A 10,595-nucleotide genomic window follows, 5' to 3' on the forward strand; every position below is an offset into this window, starting at 1 on the left:
GGAAAATTTCGGCTTATACATCATTTATCTTATCCGAAGGGCTCTTCGGTGAATGATGATATTGATGAGTCTTTGACGCGGGTTTCCTATGCGTCATTTGATGAGGTGGTTCGTTTGGTTAGGACGGCGGGGCAGGGGGCGCTGATGGCTAAGGTGGATGTGGAGTCTGCGTTTCGCCTTTTGCCAGTGCACCCAGAATCCATGCACTTGCTGGGGTGCTCGTTTGATGGCCTTTTTTATATTGATAGGTGCCTTCCTATGGGGTGCTCTATTTCTTGTGCCTATTTCGAAGCCTTCAGCACATTTTTGGAGTGGGTGGTCCATGAACGAGCCGGCTCTAAAGCAGTGATTCATTATTTGGATGACTTCTTTTGTGTCGGCCCTGCGGCTCGGCCGTCGTGTGCAATATTTACAAGCTGTGATTGATGTTTTTGATGACTTTGGGGTTTCGTTGGCGTTTGAAAAAACGGAGGGACCAACCACGACGCTCTTTTTTTTGGGAAATTAAATTGATTCCCAGGCAATGGAATGTAGGTTGACGGAGGCAAAACTTGTTGATCTGTGGGCAACGGTGCAGGAGGCTCTGGTGAAAACAAAAATCACCCTGCGGCTCCTGCAATCTTTAATGGGGAAACTCAATTTTGCCTATAGAATTATGCCTATGGGCCGTTTTTTTTTTGTAGGCGCTTGGCGCAAGCAACTGCTGGTGTTAGAAGTCCCCACCATTTTATTTGCCTTGGCAAGGAGCATAAGGCGGATTTGAGGGTTTGGGTTTCCTTTTTGGTAGAATATAACGGCAGATGATTATGGATTGCAGCGGGACTTTCGAATGTGGAGATACAATTGTGTACTGATGCTTCTGGTTCTATCGGTTTCAGAGCGTACTTTCAGGGGAAATGGTGTGTTCGTACTTGGCCACTAGGGTGGAGGGAGTGTGGTTTGACAGGTAACCTTTGTTTTCTGGAGTTGTTTCCCATTCTAGTTGCGGTGGAAATTTGGGGACACCTTTTGTCCTATCGGTCAGTGGTTTTTCACTGTGATAACATGGCAGTCGTGTGCGCTATTAATAGTTTGTCTGCCAATTCCCCCCCGGTGATCACAGTGTTACGCCAGTTGGTCCTACTGTGCTTGAGGTGGAACATTCTATTTAGGGCTCATCATGTTCCCGGTGTTTCCAATGACATTGCGGATGCTTTATCTCGGTTGCAGTGGCATCATTTCCGTCGGCTAGCTCCAGAGGCGGAGAGGGATCCGGCTTCTTGCCCCGAACACCTTTGGAGGGTGGTGTCGCTCGTCTGATATGGTGGGCGAAATGTTCGCTGGCCCCTGCTACGTCGGATGCTTATAACAAGATCAGGGTGAGATGGTTCCGGCTGGAGGATTTGTGGTGTAGTCAAGGGAGTCCGTTTAGTGCCTTAGGGGGATGTTTTGTTTTTGTTATCTCTTATGGAGAGTGGGTCTTCAGTTTCCTCTGTTGTTAAGTCAGTAGCGGCACTTTCCTTTAAGTTAATTGGTTGTATGGATGTTACTAAGCATTTATTTGACACGGCGTGCTCTGCAGGGTTTTCAGAAAGGACATGACGGGAAGGATAAGCGTAGGCCGGTGTCTTTTGCAATGTTGGAGGGACTTTTTTCTCAGTTGCGCAGGATATCCCATTCAGATTATGAGAGGTTGTGTAATGATGGGGGTAAGGAAACAGACAAGTGAGCCCTAATCTACCCGCCACTCAGTCCCTGCCTACTTGCAACGACCCGCCCTAGGCGACGGGGTACAACTGGGCGACTGACGGTCCCTACGCTCAATAAGTGCACGACAGACAAACAGACAAGGGTACACAGAAGCAAGGGAAAAGGGGCAGTTGCCCACGGCAAAACCGTGAGCAACAAGAGTGGTGAACGAGCCAAGTCAAACCAGGAGTGTACGAGGTACCAAACGCAGAGCAGGAGAGTAGTGAACAAGCCGAGTCAAACCAGGAGTGTACGAGGTACCAAACGCACAGCAGGAGAGTAGTCAGTAAGCCAGGGTCAATATGAAGCAGGGTCAAATGGTGCAAGAAGCTGCAGCAGGGCCAGGAAACAAAATGAGAAGAATCACAAGCAAGGAGGAACAGGAAAGGCAGGTATAAATAGACAGAGGGTGGGAGCTAGCTCCGTCTGGCCAGGCTGTGGCCAGTCTCACAGACATAGAAGCAGGTGCAGACTGATTACCTATGGGCGTGGATACAGAAGCTGTGCCTGGCAGATCCTTAACAGGTTGTTGTTTCAATTGGCTTTTTCTTGGGCTTTCTATGATGCTTTTCGGGTTGGCGAATTGGCTAGTCCCTCAAAAAGGGGGCAGGGCGGTATTCATTTAACCGATGTGGTTTTTCGGGATGGTGTGTTGAGAATAATGTTGTATCATTCCAAAACTGACAGGAAGGGAAAAGGTTTTGAGATTTGTTTGACTAAAATTCATGAGGGGGAATCGTGCCCAGTGGGGTGTTTTCTGCGTTTGCAGGAGTACTAGCCAACTATGTCACAGATAACCCAAGTTTCAAGACCATGAAAAGTTATGGATTTTTGGCATCCCATGGAATATGGGAACAATAGGGAATTATATCAGTAAGTATTCAGCCTGTTTCTTGGCTAATACTTCTAATTCAATTCCTTCTTCTAGCAGATTTTTTAAAGGTTCTTTACATGTGGTGCTTGGTTTCGCCACAAGTTTGCGATATGTCGATTCATTGTCTAAAATGGTATGAACGTGTCTGGGTTATCTAGAACAACTCCTGCTCCATGCACTCCTAAGATTTGGAGGACACAGTTATACGCTGGATATATGGTGAGCACCTCTGTGTTTTCACCTTTAGCCCTTATGTGTATATAGTGAACCTTTTAGATGGTTAATCTTTACCCGCTAAGGTGGAAGGGTTGGTTCCAATGCCTAATTATGGTGGTGTCTGAGGAAATAAAGGTCATTTTAGATGTCCCGATACTGACCATTAAAACCAGCGCCAATCGACGATACAGCGTATCACAAGGAGCAATCACCAGTAATGTATGGGGAAAACAATCGTTACTACACGAGACCCCGCACCGATCTGCCAGTCCAGCTGCCTCCGGGCACTGGACAACACTGCCGGAAGCAGATGGTTCCGACCACTGCATAGCGGCCGTTCAGCAGAACTGCAGCTCGGCCTCTATTCTTGTGTACCTTTTGTACCATTTGTGACCCGCTTAAAAACCTTTTACGATATGAATCTCAGTGTAAAAAATTCAAGTATCTAGTCTACAATAAAAAACAATGAGTGCTCTATACTTTTTATTAGCTTCAGTCACTTGCAGGCTGCACACCCATTAATTTCAATATAAAACAGAGTAGACTTTTATTTTTTGACGTGTCATTACATCTGTATATTATATGTGGAGTTGTTATTATACACCGTCTCTATGATCTGATGACGGGCATATTCCCCAAACTGCACCACCATGCTGCCCATACACTGACTGTATAGTCTGTCTCGCCAGCTAAGTCCTTGGTCATCTAATGTTGACGGATAACTGGCATCGCTGGACTCCACCGGCCGGTGAGTCTGCACCTTGTTCACACTCCTCGATGTAGGCCTGAGGCTCGTTCGCAAGTCAGACTGCTAGCTCTGCCCCCTAGATGTTAATATTGATGTTCAAGTCTTGACAGCTGATATTGATGTTCACAACCATTGGATAGTACATGGGGAAGTGATCTACAACCTTGATGTCTCTGTCCTCAGCGGTTCATCCCTGATAAATGCATTTTATTTGTTGGCACTGCCGATGTAAAACCACTTGGTGGCCAGAATGGAGACGGCCCTTTCATTGGCTTTTCTGATATTACATGAGAAGCCTTCGCAGTGCAGTGTGGCCAGAGCTAGGCTGAGACTATATAAGTCCAGGTCTTACATGACATCATGGTTGATGGCATCTTTAAGAAATTCAACATGTCTGACTACAGCCTCCTTGTCCTCTGAGTTGACCAGACCGCTTGGGATCTGGAGGAGCATGGTCTTCATCAATTTTGGGTGGTTATGAGCCAGACAGCTGTAGATGGATTTCAGGTCATTGATGTTTGGAGAGATTTCCGTCCGGAAAAATCCCCGAATGTTGGCTCCTTTGATGTAGGAGAGGCAGCTCTGCAGAGATGAAGTACTGGCTGCTACTATCTCCTGGTTGTCACTATGTAATTTCAGGAGTAAAGTTGGTATACAGCTCCTGACTTTGTCTGTAAAATATCCAAATAGCAGAAGGCGGCAGCTCTCTGTCAGATCCCTTAACAGGTTTATGGCCGCAATCTGGACTTCTCCATCCGGATAGTCCATATGCTCCCGGGATATTTTAATGAATTGTCTACTGAGGACAGAAAGCTTCAGGCGTCTGATAATGGAGGACAGCGCCCTCAGTGCCGCCATGATGATCTTGATGCTGCTGGTTTTTGATAGTCTAAACTCCATGTGGGCAATGATCTTATTCTTGTAGCTCTCCACCAGTCTTGTAGCTCCGGTGGTGGCATTCCCCAGTGCCTCCATTGCGATGCTGCACAAGATGTTATCGTCCTCTTCTATGATCTTCAGCAGATGTTGGATTGCGCACTCTTGGTATTTCTGCTTTATAAGTCTTGGATGCTTCAAAGCCTCATTGAAGAACATAGCTGCTGTCATTTTGGCCTTTGGGTCCGCATTCTTCAGGGCATTGAGCAGAAACTGAAGGAAATCTTTTGTTATTTTCCTGCCAGATACCAGAGATGTCACAAGCATGTTCATCCCAATACGCTGCTTCTCTGTATCTTCCAGTTCCTTATTCTCCGCAGCAAATTGCTCCCTGTACTTTTCTAGGAGCTCGGCGTGAGGAAGGGTCTGTAACTCGTCATTGCCTGGCTCGGTCGGCTGGTTTTCCGATGATTCGGGTACAGTAAAGAATTCCAGGGCAACTTTGGTGGAGTCTTGAAGCTCAGCATGGACATCAGGCAACCAGGTGGAAATGTTGGCCTTCATGTTGCTTATGGCCTTCATAAGTTGCACTTTGCAGCTGCCACCCTTCACAATATATTCTTGGATGCTGCCGCATAAACGTCTTATAGCATAGCACAACGTCTCCTTAGATAGTTGGTCAGGAGCATTTTTGACCACTTGGCCCAGCACTGGCAGCATGTCCAAGATGTGTGGCATGATGACTGTAGCACACAGAGATGTCACTTCTGTCAAAGTGTCGACAATGGCAGCATTGAAATCCTCATAAACGATGTTGTATCTCAGTTCCCCGACCACCGCTTCAAGATGGAGGATGCTCAGCCAGACAATAACCTTCTTAGTCATGGCGTAGGAATAGTATTGTCCCTTCATGTACTCCACCTTCAAGTGCTCACATAGCACATTGATTATATATTCCTTCAGGTAGTGTGCCGCGTCTCTTCTGTACTGAATGACTCTGATGAAGAAGCGGCACATGGCGGCGTTGTATTGAGATGGTAACAGGCTACTGAGAATGGCTTTCTGAAACACATCCGTATAAGTGAAGAGATCTTCAGCCACCTTCTCCTGGATGAAATAAGGGACACAGGCTCCTAAGACGTCTTCTTCCACCAAATCCCAGGTGTCCAAAGCATTTCTGAGCTCTTGATTTGTGTCCACACAGAATGTCTGATGTTTTCTATTCATGATCTTCATATCCACAAATCTGCTGAGGCGAGAAATCATTGTGTGGTTACTTGTTTCTAAATCATCTTCCAAAAAGAAAATAGATTCTAGACTTCTCTGTCCTCAATTATCAGCCCCCTCCCCAATAAACATGTGATAACTGCATGAAGAGCGCCCTCCCAAGGCAGAGACAGGACAGTGCAGCCAGAGGAGACAGCGGCACTCCTCTACACTGCGCCCTCTGGTGGTGTAAGAATTTAAAGGTTTCAGAAAATGAAAGCCACATATAAGATTATATGTAATATTATATAGGATATTTTATTTGGGTAAATCAAAGATGGAGGATCATGGGTATAGTTGCGTTTCTTAATGAAATGTGTCTCATCAGTTTGCAAGATTCCTATTGTTTACCCTGATTCTCACAATAAATGACCCCGAGGTTCACAGGTATCTCTTACAGGTGCTAACCAGTAGTGTGAACCCAGTCTTACCCATGGACAAACTCAGGATGTCATAAATGCTAAAGGTGGTTGATAAGTGGCACCAGTATTCTATATCCGCATGTTACATGAGGGGGGAAGTTCTTTTTATCAGGAAGGTCACACTATTTGTCTCTAAGAGGGGCAGACAAGGGGGCATAAAAGACCCAAGCATGACATGAGGGCAGCCACTTGGGAGGCCACTTGAGGAGGGACATACTGGAAAGGAGACTTCCTGGAGTGTGGGGAGACCATGGATGGTAACTATAACCTGTCATGTAATTGTTGATAATAAGGAAAAAGTGTCTCTGTAAAGTTTCACTCTTTATACAATATACATTTTCATACACTCAATCTTGTATTTCATTTATTGCGCCTGACCTTAGAATCTAACCCAGTAAGAGGGTGAAAGAGAAACATTCTTACAGGGGCAGCACATGGAACTCGCTGCATTACTTCACAAGAAACATTCTACATGTTCTCCTCTTACCTCTGAATCGTGGATCTGAAGCTTCTGGATAAAGCAAGATTTCTAGAAGTCACAGGACTCAAGAAAAAGTCAAGTGAGAGCGACGTACCAAAAAGCAAGAAACTATTGGTCTATAGCGGCTCAACGGAATGTGACTGATCTGCAGCTTTTATAGAGAAGGTGAATTATGACATCACTGATGACCTCACACTTACCTTACATTCTAACACACATCAAATGTTTTTTTTCACATATCTTTATTGAATTTCAGTAATACAAACATTACAACATTTCAATATCCAGTGATTATAAATATCATAATGCTCAACAATTTATCTGCACAATTTACATCAGGCAACATATAGCTCCCCAATCCCATCCCCCTCCCACCCCAAAGATCATTAAGTACCATAATATTATAACCTTCTTATGATAAAATAATAATTATACCTTCCTATAGAACACCAATCAATTCCATATCCCCAATATTTCCTCCCACTTTTTTATACAATTTTTCTTGTCTGCTCTTATTTTCTCATATTCTTTAATTGTCTTAACCAACTTCAACCAATCCATAACAATTGGGGATTTACCAGCCATCCAATTTCTTGCAATTATTATTTTTGCGTAAAAGAGAACATTAACCCCTTTGTGCACCGTGACGTGCTATTACATCCGGGTGCGGGTGGTGATGTTTAGAGTACGCTCCATATGCTGCGTGCGTCGGCTGTGTTTTACAGTGGACACCCGGGACTAACAGTCGGGAGCAGTGATCGTGCTGTTCCTAGCTGTTTAACCCCTCAAATGCTGCGGTCGATCGCGAGCATCTGAGGCATTGAAAAAAGGGGGGCGGCCCCCTCTCACATTTCATCACCCCCCCAGTTAGATCAGGGGGTGACAATGATTGTAATGGCAGCTAATGGGCCTAATGATGGCACCCAGAGCTGCCTTCACTTAACTTAAGCCTGTAAAAATGACAATATACTGCAATACGTTAGTATGATCGCCGGTTCAAATCCCCTAGGGAGGCTAATAAAGTGTGTAAAAAAAGTGCAAAAAAGTTTTTAGTAGTGAAAAAAATTAAAAACAAATAGTTAAAAAAACCTTTTCCCATTTTCCCCCTAAAGTAATGTAAAAAATAAAAAAAGTTAACAAAATTGGTATTGCTGCATGCGTAAAAGTCTGAACTATTACAATATAGCGTTATTTAATAGGAGGCGCGAGAACAGCACCGGCGGACGTCATTGCTCATCAGCGCATGGGTCGGCAGCCCGCGCTGATGCGCTCCCCTCCCCCGCTCCCCTCTTAGACGATGGGGATACAGCGGTGGGGGGAGAGCTGTTGATGTCTGCCCCTGCTGTAATAAAGCAGAGGGCTTCGGGGGGAGCGGCGGCTGCTCAGGCTAGGTCACCCCGCCGCTCCCGTAGAACTCGCCCACCAGAGCGCCTTAGTCCAGACATGGCCCCGCGGGCCCGGCGTCGCAGGGGGAGCCCTTCAAGGGACGCTGCAGGCCAGGCTGCTGGGACGGGCGCTTCCTCCCAGGGCCTGCGTCCTGGCAGGAATCCCCAGCCGCGACGGGGCTCGGCGGTTACCAAGGAGTCGCAGGCCGGGCTCCATGTCACACCCCCGCCTTCAGCTGCTGTGTTCGGAGGGCAGTAGACGGCCGCCCCGCATGGTGATGTTCTGGCCAGGGGGCAGGCTTCCTCGAGAGCATCGGTGAGGACGCCAAGATCAGCGAAGACGACGAGGCAACAGGTCCGGTCGGAAGTCTGGGTCCCTGCGGTCGGGCGGCAGGTTGCCGGCCCATCGGTCAGCGTGCCGGGATCCCCGTGTCGTAGATGTCGGTGCGAGTACCAGTCGGCGGCGAGAGAGGATTTGGAAGATTGAGAGCTGGATGAGTCGCATCGCGGTCAGGATTTTCCGGCTGGCGGGAATACAGCGCCTGGGCAGCCTGGTGAGTGTGTAACTCCTACGTTACCGTATCCAGCAATTTTCATGTCGGGTGTTGGGGGTGGTTCAGCGAGCGGGGTAGCGGCTGTCGGTAGTGGCGTTGCCGGGCGCGATGGTTTAACAGATTTAGTGGGTTGTTTGCGCAAGCTAGTCGGGCGCTTAAATAGGACAGCGGCGCCGGTAGCGCCGGCTGGGTCTCCTGTGTTGGTATGGGAAGGGCCCATGGTCGGGGAGGTCCCGGGGGTGGCAAAGGAAGCGGTAGCAGTGTCGGTCCAAACCGAGGCGCTGAAGGATGGGGATAGGATTCGGCTTGATGATCGCGCTCGGGGCGAGGTTTACGTCTGTTTCGAGGGCCCGTTAGGGGCTCACCTGAAGCAAGAGGTACGCAAACGGATTTGGAAGGATGAATACGTGGAGATATTTTCTCTTCTGCCGCTTGCAAAGTTCAATTTGGATAAGGGCAAGCGGGACGAGAGTAAGAAAGAGGAAGAAGAACGCCGGCGGTATAGGCTTATCCCGCAGACGTTCGCCAACTGGTCGCAAGCTTTCGCTATTTTGGCAAGTGTGATCGGGGAAAAGGCGCCGGAAAATTGCTCGGCGTTGTTTTGTTACTTTGATGCCATCGGGGAGGCCTATCGGGCGTACAGGGGCCAGGCGTGGTTGCGGTATGATGAGCAATTTCGCCAGCGGATGGCGGTCCCGACGGCGATCCGGTGGGATCAAAAGGATATTGCGTTGTGGTTGCGGGTTACGGCGCAGGCTAAGCAGTCCTTTCCCGGGAGTGTTGGCCAAGGGTGCCAGTCTAGTCAATACGGGCAAGGTTCCGGGTCAAAACTGGGGTTCTGCTGGCAATTCAACGATGGCCAGTGTAAGTTCGGGGCCACCTGTAAATTTAAGCATGTCTGTTCGGAGTGCAATGGCTCCTCACACGGGGCCTCAAAATGTATGCGGAAGGGTAGGCGGTCAGGCCCTCAGTCCGCTTCAGTTGGTCAAGGGGCGGTCGCCGGTGAGGGTGGAAAGGATGCCCCCGTATCTAAGTGAATATCCGGATAGGGTTGCGGCCACGTTAATTTACGAGGGGTTTTTGTTTGGTTTTGTTATCCCCCTCCTCCATATGAGGTTCCGGTGACACGGCGCAACCTTAAGTCAGCTTATCTGCACTCGGCGGTCGTTTCAGAAAAGCTTTTGAAAGAGGTGTCTTTGGGTCGGATGTCCGGTCCTTTTGATGAGCCGCCGATTGAGAATCTAGTGGTATCACCCTTGGGAGTTGTGCCAAAGCGGGAGCCTCACAAATTCCGGTTGATACAGCATTTGTCGTTTCCCAGGGGAGCGTCGGTGAACGATGGGATAGATCACGAGTTATGTTCGGTTATTTACACTTAGTTTGACAAAGCGGTGGCGTTAGTGCGGGAGGCGGGGCCCGGTGCGTTGTTGGCAAAAACTGACATTGAGTCGGCCTTTCGCTTGCTGCCGGTACATCCAGATAGCCAACGGCTGTTGGGTTGCTTCTGGAACGGGGGGTTTTATGTTGATAGGTGTCTTCCAATGGGGTGCTCCCTTTCTTGCGCATACTTCCAGGCGTTTAGTAGCTTCGTGGAGTGGGTGACGAAGGGTGTGGCCGGGGTCGATTCCTTAATACATTATCTTGATGATTTTTTGTGCGTAGGCCCTAGCGGGTCCCCGGTTTGCGGGAATTTATTGTATTCCTTGCAGAAGGTTGCGACGGATTTCGGATTCCCTTTGGCGCCTGGAAAGACAGAGGGCCCGGTATCTACCATCTGTTTTTTGGGGATCCAAATTGATTCGGTGGCAATGGAGTGCAGGCTGCCTGAGGATAAATTATTGCCATTGCGACAGGAGGTCAGGCGGGCTTGTCAATTGAAGAAGATCACGTTGCGCGATCTTCAGTCGCTGCTTGGAAAGTTGAACTTTGCCTATCGAATTATGCCAATGGGTAGAGTTTTTAGCAGGAGGTTGGCGTCAGCGACGGCGGGGATTCGGGCGCCCCATTATTTTGTGAGGATTGGTGGGGATCACAGGGCGGACCTG

This window comes from Rhinoderma darwinii, unplaced genomic scaffold (genome assembly GCF_050947455.1).
Source record: "Rhinoderma darwinii isolate aRhiDar2 unplaced genomic scaffold, aRhiDar2.hap1 Scaffold_130, whole genome shotgun sequence".
NCBI lineage: Eukaryota > Metazoa > Chordata > Amphibia > Anura > Rhinodermatidae > Rhinoderma > Rhinoderma darwinii.